The sequence below is a fragment of the Haematobia irritans genome, chromosome 1, assembly GCF_050003625.1.
Source record: "Haematobia irritans isolate KBUSLIRL chromosome 1, ASM5000362v1, whole genome shotgun sequence".
NCBI classification, from domain to species: Eukaryota; Metazoa; Arthropoda; class Insecta; order Diptera; family Muscidae; genus Haematobia; species Haematobia irritans.
Genome location: NC_134397.1, coordinates 193,325,642 through 193,342,979, shown reverse-complemented (window position 1 = coordinate 193,342,979; position 17,338 = coordinate 193,325,642). Strand labels below are relative to the sequence as shown.

General features: G+C 26.5%; 1 protein-coding gene across 21 annotated transcripts in view; it reads right to left on the bottom strand.

Annotated features, from left to right (window-relative positions):
• Syp (synaptotagmin binding cytoplasmic RNA interacting protein) overlaps positions 1-17,338 on the bottom strand; it is a 529,002-nt gene that overhangs the window by 406,184 nt on the left and 105,480 nt on the right. The window lies entirely within an intron of this gene.

The following is a 17,338-nucleotide window of genomic DNA, read 5'->3' as shown; positions in this document are numbered from 1 at the left end:
TTATGGAAAATTTTGTTGAAATTTTACTTCTATAGAATTTTCTAAAAAATAAAATGTTGACACAATTTTCTACACACAAAAAATTTTTTTCTGATGCAATCACGAAATTAATTGATCCAATTAATTTTTTAATTGAAATATCTTCAATCACAGAAATGATAGTATCAATTAAAAAATTAATTGATCCAATTAAAAGATTGATACTATTAATTTGTGTGACTTTAATTAAAAAATTTATTGAATCAATTAAATTTTTAATTGAATATTTTTTAAAACTCAATTAAGTTTTTAATTGGAAAAATTTGCGTGAAATTTTTTTCTGTGTACAGAATTAAAAATTTTGACAAAATTTTCTATAGAATTAAAATTTTTGACAAAATACTCTACAGAAATAAAATTTCAACAAAATTTTCTATAAATTATTATTCAAAAACAACAATAATCTACAGAATATTTTGTCAAAAAATTTTAATTCTATAGAAAATTTTGTCAAAATTTTACAAAATATTCTATAGAAATAAAATTTCAAAAAATTTCAAAAAATATTGTTGTTTTTGATTTCAGCTTAAAACCATGCATTGACTAAACTTCAAGTGTAGCTTAACCAACAGAGGAAAATTATGCTTGTCAAATTTATTTGGGCAAAGCCCTTTAGACTGCTAGATGGAATTACCACATTCCTCATCAGCATCAAGCTTAATATTGAAGGGCGAGGAAATCAACGGTAGCTTTATACTCGTGCAAAAAGGCAATAGGGGAAAAGTGGGGACTAAAACCAAAAATTGTGCATTGGCTAGGGTTTCCATATGGATAATTTTCAAAAGAGAACTTTCGCTTTAAAAAAAGAGAACATTTAAACTAAAAAAGAGTTTACAATAAATTTTTTATTAAATAATTAATAATTTTATTGATGTTAAAATTAAATTAATAATAGTTTCTAATGATAGAAACAACGAAATAAATATATAATAAAACAATAAAAAACAAAAAGAATCACATTTTCTTAAAAAATAAACAAAATAAATTGACGACGACAACGTATTGGCGTATTTACGTCGTACGTTCAATTACATCTATTTCTAATTTTTACGCCGTACGTCGAAACGTCGCAATTGTGTACCGGCCTTTAATATGTCAACAGATTTAACCCAGTAAACAATTAGTGGCGAATTCCTACTAAATAAATAAAATTCCATCAATCTTGGATTTTTGTGAAATAGAGTACATAAAGAGCACTGTTGGACATAAAAATACGGCACAAAAAAAGAGAGTGAACAAAAAGATACGAACACAAAAAGAGATGTAACATGTAACAAGTGTAGTTCACTTTGGGTTGAGTGAATTACCCGAATTTATTCTGATAATTGGTTGATAGTTTTGCTGCAAGTAGAGGATGCTGATGAGGAATGTGGTAATTCTGAAACAGCTGCACATCCAACCATCCTGCAGTCTATACGGCTTTGCCCAAATAAATTTGACAAGCATACTTTTCCTCTATTGGTTAAGCTACACTTGTAGTTTAGTCAATGCATGGTTTTAAAGCTGAAATCAAAAACAACAATAATGATTGAAGAGTAAACCAACAATAAAAAACAAAACGAATTTTCTATAAAAATAAAAATTTCGACAAAATTTTCTATATAAAGGGTGATTTGTTAAGAGCTTGATAACTTTTTTCTTAAAAAAAACGCATAAAATTTGCAAAATCTCATCGGTTCTTTATTTGAAACGTTAGATTGGTCCATGACATTTACTTTTTGAAGATAATTTCATTTAAATGTTGACCGCGGCTGCGTCTTAGGTGGTCCATTCGGAAAGTCCAATTTTGGGCAACTTTTTCGAGCACTTCGGCCGGAATAGCCCGAATTTCTTCGGAAATGTTGTCTTCCAAAGCTGGAATAGTTGCTGGCTTATTTCTGTAGACTTTAGACTTGACGTAGCCCCACAAAAAATAGTCTAAAGGCGTCAAATCGCATGATCTTGGTGGCCAACTTACCGGTCCATTTCTTGAGATGAATTGTTCTCCGAAGTTTTCCCTCAAAATGGCCATAGAATCGCGAGCTGTGTGGCATGTAGCGCCATCTTGTTGAAACCACATGTCAACCAAGTTCAGTTCTTCCATTTTTGGCAACAAAAAGTTTGTTAGCATCGAACGATAGCGATCGCCATTCACCGTAACGTTGCGTCCAACAGCATCTTTGAAAAAATACGGTCCAATGATTCCACCAGCGTACAAACCACACCAAACAGTGCATTTTTCGGGATGCATGGGCAGTTCTTGAACGGCTTCTGGTTGCTCTTCACTCCAAATGCGGCAATTTTGCTTATTTACGTAGCCATTCAACCAGAAATGAGCCTCATCGCTGAACAAAATTTGTCGATAAAAAAGCGGATTTTCTGCCAACTTTTCTAGGGCCCATTCACTGAAAATTCGACGTTGTGGCTCGTTAGTAAGTCTATTCATGATGAAATGTCAAAGCATACTGAGCATCTTTCTCTTTGACACCATGTCTGAAATCCCACGTGATCTGTCAAATACTAATGCATGAAAATCCTAACCTCAAAAGAATCACCCTTTAAATAAAATGTTGACAAAATTTTCTACAAAAATTTTGCAAAATTTTTTATAGAAATAAAATTTTGACAAAATTTTCTCTTGAAATAAAATATTGACAAAATTTTCTATCGCAATAATATTTTGACAAAATTTTCTATTGTCAAAATAAGAAATGTGCCTTAATTTTATTTTGGGATCGATTTGTATGCTTCAAGTGTTTGCCAAAAGTTTTCGTACCAAAAATAATCTACCAAAATTTGAAGAAATTTTACCAAAAATCTACCAAATAAAAAAAAATCCCATTTTGATGGTTTTTGTCTAAATTTTGTGGTTAGTATAATTTTTTTTTGTTTATTTCAGTTACAACTTCTACATAAAGGGAGAACTCACTCACAATGGAATTTGAACCTAACACGAAAATTAAAACCTTTTAAAAATATTGAATTTATAGAAAATTTTGTCAAAATGTTAATTCTATAGAAAATTTTATCTAAATTTTTAATTCTATAGAAAATTTTATGTAAACTTTTATTTCAATTTTATTTTTATAGAAAATTTTGTCTAAACTTTTATTTCAAAAGAAAATTTTGTCAAAATTCTATTTCTATAGAAAATTTTGTCGAAATTTTATTTCAATAGAGAATTTTGTCAAAAATTTTAATTCAATAGAAAATTTTGTCGAAAATTTATTTCATTCAGTTCATTCAAATTTGGCACAGCTCTTTATGTACCTAAAATACCTCTGGATTTCAAATTTCAAGCAAATCGGGTGCAAATTACGGCTTCCATGCCCCCAACAATGAAGAGATCGGTGTATATGGGGCCTATATCCGAACATGGGCCGCTGTATACCTATTTTAGCACAGCTCTTTATGGACATAAAATACCTCTGAATTTCAAATTTCAAGTTGTTTACGAACGTAGAGTACCCCTAGATTTCAGGAAATCGTATGAAGATTGTGGTTTCCCTGCCGAAATCTAACACAAATCGGTGGATTGGTGGACATATCCACCGATTTGCCCCATATCCACCGATTTGTACTAATTTATACTAATTTTAATGAACATTGCTAGTTTCTTCCAGTTTACGACTAATCCGTTTAGAATCCCAGCAAAAAAAGCGTCGCCAAAAAAAGTAGTGAAAATTTTCTTTTTGGATCCGGAAGTGGTGCAAAATTGACGCAGAAGTGATGAATTTAACATGGGCTTGCCATAGGACGTTGCAACTGAACAGCCGTTGCAACTGAGCAGCCGTTGCACTGAATGTGCATCACTTCTTAAGGTGTGATGCGAATCCGATGTTTGAATGTGAATTAAGAAATTTTGTGATAAAGGGTGATACGGTCAAAATTTGGTCAATATAAACTTGACGTATTTCTTTCAATTTTGCATTTAAAAAACCTGAACACCCCTCATTTTGAAGGTGTGTGTGTGTAGAATGTTGCTCCTATTTTGATTTTGGAATTCACTCTTCAGTTGTCAAAATGCCGTCCAAGCAAGAAGAGCAGCGTATCAAAATTTTGCTCGCGCATCGCGAAAATCCGAGCTATTCGCACGCAAAGCTGGGAAAATCGCTAAAAGTTGCCAAATCAACCGTTACAAATGTAAATAAAGTGTTTGGGGAATGTTTGTCGACAGCCAGAAAGTCTGGATCGGGGGAAATCGAAAACCGGAAGCCGCTGAGACGACAAAGAGAGTTGCCGGTAGTTTCAAGCGAAACCCTAACCTCTCTCTCCGAGATGCCGCAAATAAGCTGGGTGTATCGTCTACAACCGTGCATCGAGCCAAAAAACGAGTCGGACTGTCGACTTAGAAGAAGGTAGTGACTCCAAATCGCGATGATAAACAAAATACGACGGCCAAAGCGCGATCCCGGAGGCTGTACACGACGATGCTGACGAAGTTTGACTGCGTGGTAATGGACGACGAAACCTACGTCAAAGCCCACTACAAGCAGCTTCCGGGATAAGAGTTTTATACGGCAAAAGGAAGGGGAAAAGGTAGCAGATATTGTCAAGCACATAAAACTGCCAAAGTTCGCAAAGAAATATCTGGTTTGGCAAGCCATCTATACCTATGGCTTGAAAAGCAGCATTTTCATAGCTTCCGGGACTGTCAACCAAGAAATTTACGTGAAAGAGTGTTTGAATAAACGTCTACTGCCTTTCCTGAAGAAACACGGTTGTTCCGTACTCAGCGTTGCCAGAATTGTTTCACCAAAAACCGCTAGATTTGTCCAAAAAACTAGCCAAAAAAAGCCTAAAAAATTTAAAAAAATAGCTAGAAAAAAAGCTAAATTTTTTTGTATAAAAGTCACATTTTTGAATTAAAATTTAGCAAACTTAAAGGCTTTATTTCACTTAAAAAGCATAATATTTTAATTGTATTCAATTTAATTCCATTTCTGTGAGACTGTAAGAAAATCTAAGTCATATTAGCTCTGTTGGCGTACTCGATACATTTTGATTACTATCACAAATTTTTACTGGAAGTCCTTCGTTTATATTTCCTTGTAAAAACATTTTTCTCAGTGAACTTGCAATTGTCAGTTGGTTAATCATGTCACATAGAACTGCATTAGAAAATGTCACATAGAACTGCATTAGAAAATATCTATATATTTCGTTTTAACTGAATTAATGATAAATTCGTGAACGTGTACACTTCTCCTAATTTTACCCAAGAGAATAAAACCCATTATAACTGTCTTGCAAGTTTATAATGAATAACTTTTATTCGAAAATTTCCCAAACCTACTGTTGTCCAATTTTCGTAAATGTAAATCCATCCCATTAATAAATAGCAGATTTGTTTTGATCCTATCACTACGAATTTTTTATTGCATTTTTTTGGTGTTAAAAAAATAATACCACATTCAAAACTTTATTTCCTTAATTATTTCTATGTTCGGTTCCAAAGATTTTGTACACTAATGATTTTTGTATTGATTCCGAGTCAAATTTGAATTTATTCGTTTTCTCAGCTTTTTCTTCATGAGCTATCACAGTGCTTTAAAAACGTGCTAACGAAAACTTAAATTTTCAAATTCAGACTCGACTTTAAGTAGAAATTAGATAAAAACGAAGTTTTATCCATATTTCAATAGGAACATGCCGAAAATAAAAAAAGCCAAAAATAGCTAAAAGGGTCATGAAAAAAAGCCAGAAAAAAAGCTAAATGCATTTTTTTCCCGCTAAACGTCTTCAAAAAAAGCCAAATCTAGCGGGAAAAAAGCTAAATTGGCAACGCTGTCCGTACTGTTTTGGCCGGATTTGGCATCTTGCCATTACGGTAAAAAGGCCATGGAGTGGTACGCCGCCAACAACGTGCAGGTGGTTCCCAAGGACAAGAATCCTCCCAACACGTCAGAGCTCCGCCCAATTGAGAAATACTGGGCTATTGTCAAGCGGAACCTAAAGAAGACCAAAAAAACTGCTAAGGACGAGCAGCAGTTCAAGGCAAACTGGCTTTCTGCGGCGAAGAAGGTGGACAAGGTGGCTGTACAAAATCTGATGGCAGGTGTCAAGCGTGAGGCCCGGCAATTCGGATTTGGAAAAGCAAAAGCCTAACTGAATATTTTTCCTGAATTTTATACTAATTGAACTTGAAAAAGAAATTTAATTTGATTTTTTAAATAAACGATTTCCCGATTTACACGCGTTTTCCCTTGACCAAATTTTTACCGTATCACCCTTTATTTTATGATTTTTAATGCATTGTAACGCTTGTCTGGAACATTTGACATCAAATATTTGAAAAAAAAAATTCGCAATTTTTCTAGAAATGATTTAAATTTTTTTTAGGCAAAATTTAAATAATTAGCACTATTTTATTAATTCTTATTCTGTTTTTAACCTAGTTAAAACAATAAATATTTAAAATTCCCATTAAAAATACGAAAAAAGTGAATTATAAAAAAAAGTGACTCAAATGAACTTCCTGTGCAGTTTAAATAAATAACAGCTTTGGGAGGACATTTTTGGAAATGCTTTAAAAATTGCGTCTTTAGAAGAACTTCCAATTTTTTTTTTGCTGGGATGTTAATAAGAAAGTTTTCTTGAAATGTGATTGTTTGGAAAAAACATTTGTCTGAATTTTCTTAATAGCTTCATCATTATTGAAGGCTGTCGCGAGTTTACAACATACACCCAGCCAGACGGACATCGTTATATCTTCTTAGAATTTCTTCCTGATTAAGAATATATATAGTCGAAACAAAAATTATTATGCCCCCATTCACCTTTCTGTGGTGGTGGTATTCCCTGAGCAGCAACTGTTGATTACATGTACGACCAATAAAGCACCCTCAAAAAAAATCGCTTCTTTAACATATGTTCCAAACATATTTTGCAGGAAGCACATATATTATTGCATACTGCCGAAACATTAATATGTTTGTTTTATGTGAACATATTATATGTTTGGAAGCATTTTGAGCCAAAAATATTATATGCTTGGAAGACTTTTTCCCAAACACGATTGTGCTCATTCCCTAACATACTCGTAATTTTCACTTCCACGAAATTTTTTAGTTATTGGCACCTTTCTCTGTAATACAAATAATGTTGAAGAAATTATTCACTTTTATAAATTTTTTAAATTTTACCTTTCGCCTGCACGGAGAATCGAACCGAGGACCATACAGTTTGTAAGCCAACACACTATCCACTGGGCTACGTAGCTGTTATAGTCACCAGTAGATAATTATCGTTTTAAGTTACATTTATATAGCATAGTTTGCAGCGCCCACGAGCCTATGCAAACATAACATTATTTAACAGAAACATACATTTGTTTGCCACGTGGAGCAGTGGTTAGCATGTCTGCCTTGCATGCAAAGGGTCGTGGGTTCAATCCCTGCTCCGACCGAACATTTTTTTTGTTTTTTTTTTTTTAATTTAACATTTATATTTATACTATATTATTTTTTTTTTTTTAAATGAAACTTCGAAATGTGCGTTATTAAAGATTTATAGTCAGTAACAGTGCTTGATATAAACGAAATTGACTGATTTTTGGATAAAATATTATTTTTTTGCAAAAATAACAATCTTGTAATAAAAAACTGTTTTTGTACAAAACTTTAAAATTTGGAAGGAATTCAAAAACTAACAAAAGAAGAACGTGGAGTCGAGTATAAACATACATACATAATTTTATAATATAAACATAAATTTATTTAGGAGTGAACAGTTTTTTACTAGCATTTAACACCATCGCTCTAAAATTCCTTTTATTTTTCTTTAATAATTCATTTTAAAGAAAATAAACTTTTTAAATTGTTTTAGCTGTAAAACTCGAACTTAATGCCCGCTTTTATATTTGATGGTGTCCGTCAACTCCTCGTGGACTACTTTTTAATAAAGAGGAAGTAAAGTTTGTTTTTTTACATTTTACTGTGTAATTTTTCACTATTTCCTCCTTATTTCATTTTACTGTCCCAACTCTAAAAAGAGTATAGTGCCCTTTCGTTATTTTTATGAAGACCCCTGATTTCTTTTAAAGAACCAAGAAAAAAATTGTGCCCATAATGCCAAAATGATAAACAAAACACATGTCCACACATACATAAAATGCTGCTCTCAAGGCGAAAACATAAGCTGTTTGTTTTTCAAATGTCTATTCTCTTGGTTCAGAATGTATATTCTCTTTATTCAAATTAAATAATATTTAGACTTAAACATATCAAATTTTTGGCCTTATCATAAAACAGTTTTCCGAAACAACATACAAGCGGTTTCACAGAAATTGTTCTTTTTTGACTCTTTTGCTGTTATATTGATATCTTTCGTCAACTCTCCCGGTTTCCATCTCTATTTCTCTCTATACTCTCTCTGTCGCTTTGAATAAAATATCACAACATATGTATGTTTAGTCGAAATTTGTAAATTTATATATGTTTGTATTCACACATATGATTTTTATGAAACATTCATGCCCCAAACATAATATTTGCTAACATATTAACATAGATGTCCCAAACATTTAGTGTTAGTTTAGGAACATTACATGTTCGCACTTAAATATATTGTGGTTTAAAATCGTGCCCGAAACACATTTTGTTTATATCGGAACATATGAAAAACATATTTTTCTAACAGTGAGCAAATATTACCTAGCTACTTTCAGTATAAGAACGCTATATAGGCAACACTGAACAAAAAAACCAATCTTCTACTTGTACTCTCAAAATTGTTGTCAGTTTGCCCAACGCCCAACAAAAGCATTTGCCACTCTTTGTTGCGTGTGTGTATGTGGGAATCTTGTTGGATATTAAGAGAATTGATATTTGCCATCTCCATAGTTGTAGGAGAGCAATAAACAGACCGAATGTGAATAGGTACCATCGGCACTGATGTGTATACACATCAAACAGAATACTGTAATATGCATTGCTATTGTACTCTGGCCAGTGTACCATCATCATATATTGGCGACTATGGAAAATACGTACGTACGTGTATATGAATATATCCACACTACAACTACATGTTATCAAAACGAAATGATTATGGGTAGTGAAGCAGTGTTTTCGATGCCACAGTTCTCTGTCTCAAAAAGGTATAACACGATGCATATAAATTTGTTCAATAACGAAAGAAAATACACAAACGATAATTTCTCATGAAGAACTCAAATGAGAAATGAATAAAAAGTAATTGGAAAAAAGTATAGCAGTGGTAAATGTAATATATCCATTGACTTTTTGGGCTTTTACAGCTCTTATATGCATACGATTCAATTGAGCGTATGGTATAGTCATTTCATTTCATGCTGTCACATACAGTCGCTCAACAGTTATCGAAGTGTGTGGTGCGTATTATAACACTGACGGTTGGAGTAGTTTATACCTGATAAGCACTAGTAATTTATCTATGTATATGCAAATAGGCTGTGGTAAAATACAATATAAAACAAATGAAATTGTGAAGTGCAGTTGCAAACGATAAACTAAAATACCAATTTAAAGACATCAGTGTTTCACGAACCAAAAAAAGGTAAGAGAAAACAACTGTTTACAGGGTTGCCATTCTAACAAACCAAAAAATTGCTAATATGAACTAGATATACAGGGGGTAGTACTTTAGGAAATAAAACAAATTTCTCGTGCTTTAGTTCGAGTACGATGATCACAACAAATGGATTTGTAAAGAAAAAACAGGTGTTTTGTACTTGTACTTGGCTTTTCGATTATGAAATAAATAAATGAAATATATTTTTTTTATTGAAAAGACGAAAAAGGATATTTACTTTAGATAACAGTTTGTTACCTTCAACAACGGAATTAATTAAATCAATTATTATTTAATTGAAATTTATTAGATCACGATAATGTATAGTCGGCAATAGCCGAGTATCAAAAACCTTTTTCGGGAGGTTCAAGTCTAGTTCACTTTGGGTTTAGTGAATTACCCGAATTTATTCTGATAATTGGTTGATAGTTTTGCTGCAAGTAGGGGATGCTGATGAGAAATGTGGTAATTCCGAAACGTGCGTCCATCCAACCGTCTTGCAGTCTATAGCGCTTTGCCCATATACATTTGAGAAGCATAGTTTTCCTCTGCTGGTTAAGCTATACTTGTTGTTTAGTCAATTTATGGTTTTAAGCTCAAATCAATCACGAAATTTTCTTTGGCAATAAAATTTTGACAAAATTTTCTATAGAAATAAAATGTTGACCAAATAGTTTATAGAAATAAATTTTGACAAAATATTCAATAGAAACAAAATTTTGGCAAAATAAAATTTTCTGTAGAAATAAAATTTTGACAAAATTTACTATAGAAATAAATTTTTGACAAAATTTTCTATAAAAATGAAATTTTGACAAAATATTCAATTCAAATAAAATTTTGGCAAAATAAAAAATTCTGTAGAAATAAAATTTGGCATAATTTTCTATAGAAATAACATTTTGACAAAATTGTCTATAGAAATAAAATTTTAACAAAATTTTCTATAGATCTAAAATTATTACAACATTCTTTATAGAAATAACATTTTCTAAAGCAAAATTTTGAAAAAAATTTCTATAGAAATACAATTTTGACACAATCTTCTACAGAAATAATATTTTGAGAAAATTTTCTGTAGAGATAAAATTTTGACAACATTTTCAAAAGAAATAAAAATTTCCATAGAAATAACATTTTGCAAAATTTTCTAAAGAAATACATTTTGACAAAATTTTCTATAGAAATAAATATTTGATAAAATGTTCTTGGACATCCAATGTTGGCAAAAATTTTTATAGGAATAAAATTAACGAAATTTTCTATAGAAATAAAATTGGCGAAATTTTCTATAGAAATAAAATGAGAAAATTTTCTTAGGAATCAAATTTTGACAACAATTTAAAAATAAAATTTTGACGAAATTTTCTATACAAATAAAAGTTTCACGAAATTGTCTATAGAAATAACATTTTGACAAAATTTTTTAAAGAAATACAATTTTGACAAAATTTTCTATAGAAATAAAATTTTAAAAAATGTTCTTAGAAAAAAATTGACAAAATTTTCTATAGAAATAAAATTTTGAAAAAATTTTCCATAGAAATAAAAATTTGACAAAATTTTCTATAGAAATAAAAATTTGACAAAATTTTCTATAGAAATACAAATTTGACACAATTTGCTTGGAAATCAAATGTTGGCAAAAATGTTTATAGGAATAAAATTAACGAAATTTTCCATAAAATTTTCCAAAAAAAAAAAAAATTGAAAAAATTTTCTATAGAAATAAAATTTTGACAAAATTTTCTATAGACATAAAATTTTGACAAAATTTCTTATATAAGTAAAAATTTGAAATTTTCGACAGAAGTAAATTTTTGACCAAATTTTCTATAGGAATAGAATTTTGACAAAATTATCTATATAAAAATTTGCCAAAATTTTCTATAGAAGTAAAATTTTTACCAAATTTTCTATAGGAATAAAATTTTGACAAAATTTTCTTTAGAAATAAAATTTTGACAAAATTTCCTATATAAGTAAAAATCTGACAAAATTTTCGATAGAAGTAAAATTTTGACCAAATTTTCTATAGGAATAAAATTTTGACAAAATTTTCTATAGAAATAAAATTTTGACAAAATTTTCTATCGAAATGAAATTTTGACAACATTTTCTATAGAAATAAACTTTTGACAAAATTTTCTAAAGAAATACAATTTTGATAAAAATTTCTAATGAAATACCATTTTGACAAAATTTTCTATAGAAATAAAATTTTGACAAAATTTTCTATAGAAATAAAATTTTGACAAAATTTTCCATAGGAATAAAATTTTGACAAAATTTTCTATAGAAATAAAATTTTGATAAAATTTTCTATAGAAATAAAATTTTGAAAAAATTTTCCAAAAAAATACAATTTTGACAAAAATTTCTAAAGAGAAATACCATTTTGACAAAATTTTCTATAGAAATAAAATTTTACAAAATTTTCTATAGAAAAAAAAAATTGACAAAATTTTCTATAGCAAAAAATGACAAAATAGAAATAAAATTTTGACAAAAATTTCCTCTGCTGGTTAAGCTATACTTGTTGTTTAGTCAATTTATGGTTTTAAGCTCAAATCAATCACGAAATTTTCTTTGGCAATAAAATTTTGACAAAATTTTCTATAGAAATAAAATGTTGACCAAATAGTTTATAGAAATAAATTTTGACAAAATATTCAATAGAAACAAAATTTTGGCAAAATAAAATTTTCTGTAGAAATAAAATTTTGACAAAATTTACTATAGAAATAAATTTTTGACAAAATTTTCTATAAAAATGAAATTTTGACAAAATATTCAATTCAAATAAAATTTTGGCAAAATAAAAAATTCTGTAGAAATAAAATTTGGCATAATTTTCTATAGAAATAACATTTTGACAAAATTGTCTATAGAAATAAAATTTTAACAAAATTTTCTATAGATCTAAAATTATTACAACATTCTTTATAGAAATAACATTTTCTAAAGCAAAATTTTGAAAAAAATTTCTATAGAAATACAATTTTGACACAATCTTCTACAGAAATAATATTTTGAGAAAATTTTCTGTAGAGATAAAATTTTGACAACATTTTCAAAAGAAATAAAAATTTCCATAGAAATAACATTTTGCAAAATTTTCTAAAGAAATACATTTTGACAAAATTTTCTATAGAAATAAATATTTGATAAAATGTTCTTGGACATCCAATGTTGGCAAAAATTTTTATAGGAATAAAATTAACGAAATTTTCTATAGAAATAAAATTGGCGAAATTTTCTATAGAAATAAAATGAGAAAATTTTCTTAGGAATCAAATTTTGACAACAATTTAAAAATAAAATTTTGACGAAATTTTCTATACAAATAAGAGTTTCACGAAATTGTCTATAGAAATAACATTTTGACAAAATTTTTTAAAGAAATACAATTTTGACAAAATTTTCTATAGAAATAAAATTTTAAAAAATGTTCTTAGAAAAAAATTGACAAAATTTTCTATAGAAATAAAATTTTGAAAAAATTTTCCATAGAAATAAAAATTTGACAAAATTTTCTATAGAAATAAAAATTTGACAAAATTTTCTATAGAAATACAAATTTGACACAATTTGCTTGGAAATCAAATGTTGGCAAAAATGTTTATAGGAATAAAATTAACGAAATTTTCCATAAAATTTTCCAAAAAAAAAAAAAATTGAAAAAATTTTCTATAGAAATAAAATTTTGACAAAATTTTCTATAGACATAAAATTTTGACAAAATTTCTTATATAAGTAAAAATTTGAAATTTTCGACAGAAGTAAATTTTTGACCAAATTTTCTATAGGAATAGAATTTTGACAAAATTATCTATATAAAAATTTGCCAAAATTTTCTATAGAAGTAAAATTTTTACCAAATTTTCTATAGGAATAAAATTTTGACAAAATTTTCTTTAGAAATAAAATTTTGACAAAATTTCCTATATAAGTAAAAATCTGACAAAATTTTCGATAGAAGTAAAATTTTGACCAAATTTTCTATAGGAATAAAATTTTGACAAAATTTTCTATAGAAATAAAATTTTGACAAAATTTTCTATCGAAATGAAATTTTGACAACATTTTCTATAGAAATAAACTTTTGACAAAATTTTCTAAAGAAATACAATTTTGATAAAAATTTCTAATGAAATACCATTTTGACAAAATTTTCTATAGAAATAAAATTTTGACAAAATTTTCTATAGAAATAAAATTTTGACAAAATTTTCCATAGGAATAAAATTTTGACAAAATTTTCTATAGAAATAAAATTTTGATAAAATTTTCTATAGAAATAAAATTTTGAAAAAATTTTCCAAAAAAATACAATTTTGACAAAAATTTCTAAAGAGAAATACCATTTTGACAAAATTTTCTATAGAAATAAAATTTTACAAAATTTTCTATAGAAAAAAAAAATTGACAAAATTTTCTATAGCAAAAAATGACAAAATAGAAATAAAATTTTGACAAAAATTTCCATAGAAATACAATTTTGACAAAATTTTCCATAGGAATAAAATTTTGACAAAATTTTCTATAGAAACAAAATTTGACAAAATTTTCTATAGAAATAAAATTTTGACAAAATTTTCTATAGAAATAAAATTTTGCCAAAATTTTCTTAGGAATAAAATTTTGACAACAATTTATATAAAAATAAAATTTTGACATAATTGTCTATACAAATTAAAGTTTAACGAAATTTTCTATAGAAATAAAGTTTTATCAAAATTTTCTATAGAAATAAAATTTTGACAAAATTTTCTATGGAAATAAAATGTTGACAAAATTTTCTATTTATAGAAATAAAATTTTGAGAAAATTATCTATAGAAGTAAAATTTTGAGAAAATTATCTATAGAAATAAAATTTTGACAAAATTTTCTATAGAAATAAAATTTTGACAAAATTTTCTATAGAAATAAAATTTTGACAAAATTTTCTATAGAAATAAAATTTTTACACAATTTTCTATAGAAATAAAATTTTGACAAAATTTTCTTTAGAAATAAAATTTTGACAAAATTTCCTATATAAGTAAAAATCTGACAAAATTTTCGATAGAAGTAAAATTTTGACCAAATTTTCTATAGGAATAAAATTTTGACAAAATTTTCTATAGAAATAAAATTTTGACAAAATTTTCTATCGAAATGAAATTTTGACAACATTTTCTATAGAAATAAACTTTTGACAAAATTTTCTATAGAAATAAAATTTTGACAAAATTTTCTATAGAAATAAAATTTTGATAAAATTTTCCATAGAAATACAATTTTGAAAAAAATTTTCCATAGGAATAAAATGTTGACAAAATTTTGTATACAAATAAAAATTTGACAAAATTTTCTTGGAAATCAATTGTTGACAAAAATTTTCTATAGTAATAAAATTGGCAAAATTTTCTATAGAAATAAAATTTTGACAAAATTTTCTTAGGAATCAAATTTTGACAACATTTACATAAAAATAAAATTTTGACAAAATTGTATATACAAATTAAAGTTTAACGAAATTTTCTATAGAAATAAAATTTTGACAAAATTTTCTATAGAAATAAAATTTTGACAAAATTTTCTATAGAAATAAAATTTTGACAAAATTTTCTATAGAAATAAAATTTTGACAAAATTTTCTATAGAAATAAAATTTTGCCAAATTTTCTATAGAAATAAAATTTTGACAAAATTTTCTATACAAATAAAATTTTGACAAAATTTTCTATTGAAACAAAATTTTCCAAAATTTTCTATAGGAAAAAATTGACAAAATTTTCCATAGGAATAAACTTTTTACAAAATGTTCTATAGAAATACAATTTTGATAAAAATTTCTAATGAAATACCATTTTGACAAAATTTTCTATAGAAATAAAATTTTGACAAAATTTTCCATAGGAATAAAATTTTGACAAAATTTTCTATAGAAATAAAATTTTGACAAAATTTTCTATAGAAATAAAATTTTGACAAAATTTTCTATAGAAATAAAATTTTGATAAAATTTTCCATAGAAATACAATTTTGAAAAAAATTTTCCATAGGAATAAAATGTTGACAAAATTTTGTATAGAAATAAAAATTTGACAAAATTTTCTATAGAAATAAAATTTTGACAAAATTTTCTATAGAAATAAAATTTTGCCAAAATTTTCTTAGGAATAAAATTTTGACAACAATTTATATAAAAATAAAATTTTGACATAATTGTCTATACAAATTAAAGTTTAACGAAATTTTCTATAGAAATAAAGTTTTATCAAAATTTTCTATAGAAATAAAATTTTGACAAAATTTTCTATGGAAATAAAATGTTGACAAAATTTTCTATTTATAGAAATAAAATTTTGAGAAAATTATCTATAGAAGTAAAATTTTGAGAAAATTATCTATAGAAATAAAATTTTGACAAAATTTTCTATAGAAATAAAATTTTGACAAAATTTTCTATAGAAATAAAATTTTGACAAAATTTTCTTAGGACTCAAATTTTGACAAAAATTTACATAAAAATAAAATTTTGACAAAATTGTATATACAAATTAAAGTTTAACGAAATTTTCTATAGAAATAAAATTTTGACAAAATTTTCTATAGAAATAAAATTTTGACAAAATTTTCTATAGAAATAAAATTTTGACAAAATTTTCTATAGAAATAAAATTTTGCCAAATTTTCTATAGAAATAAAATTTTGACAAAATTTTCTATAGAAATAAAATTTTGACAAAATTTTCTATTGAAACAAAATTTTCCAAAATTTTCTATAGGAAAAAATTGACAAAATTTTCCATAGGAATAAACTTTTTACAAAATGTTCTATAGAAATAAAAATTTGACAAAATTTTCTTGGAAATCAAATGTTGACAAAAATTTTTATAGGAAAAAAATTAACGAAATCTTCTATAGAAATAAAATTGGCGAATTTTTCTTAGGAATCAAATTTATGTAAAAATAAAATTTTGACAAAATTTTCTATGCAAATAAAAATTTCAAGAAATTTTCTATAGAAATAAAATTTTGACAAAATTTTCTAAAGAAATAAAATTTTGACAAAATTTTCTATAGAAATAACATTTTGACAATGTTTTCTATAGAAATAAAGATTTAACAAAATTTTCTATAGAAATAAAATGTTGACAAAATTTTCTATAGAAATAAAAGTTTTACGAAATTTTCTATAGAAATAAAATTTTGACAACATTTTCTATAGAAATAAAATTTTGAAAAAATTTTCTATAAATATAAAATTTTGAAAAAAATTTCTATAGAAATAAAATTTTGGCAAAATTTGCTTAAGCTGGTATGACAATAAATTTTATATATTTGTCTTAAATTTTTAAATGATTACTGCGGTATTAGTATAATATTCTTTATTTTTTTTCATAAAAAAACTTTGTTGGGGATTTTTTTGTGGGGAATTTTAATTTAAATTGGGATTGAATTTTTGGGGACGAAAGCTTCATAATTTGGGGACAAGAGCCAGAAAAATATTAGCAACATTTGTTCTGTTGGCCAATCAAGGGTGTGCATTGAATACATATCAATCAAAAAATGAATTGGAACAAGTAATTTCGTGTTTGAAGCAGAATTTTTTTTCTGTGTAAGCTTGCAAACAATAAAATGAACTGACACCAGAATAAATATGTCAGTTGTCAAACGATAGCAACATGAAGTTGCTTGCTATTCATAATATTCCCCACAAATTTCAAATAAACATAAATGGTTAGATTGAACTTAAGTGAAAATTTTGTCAATATT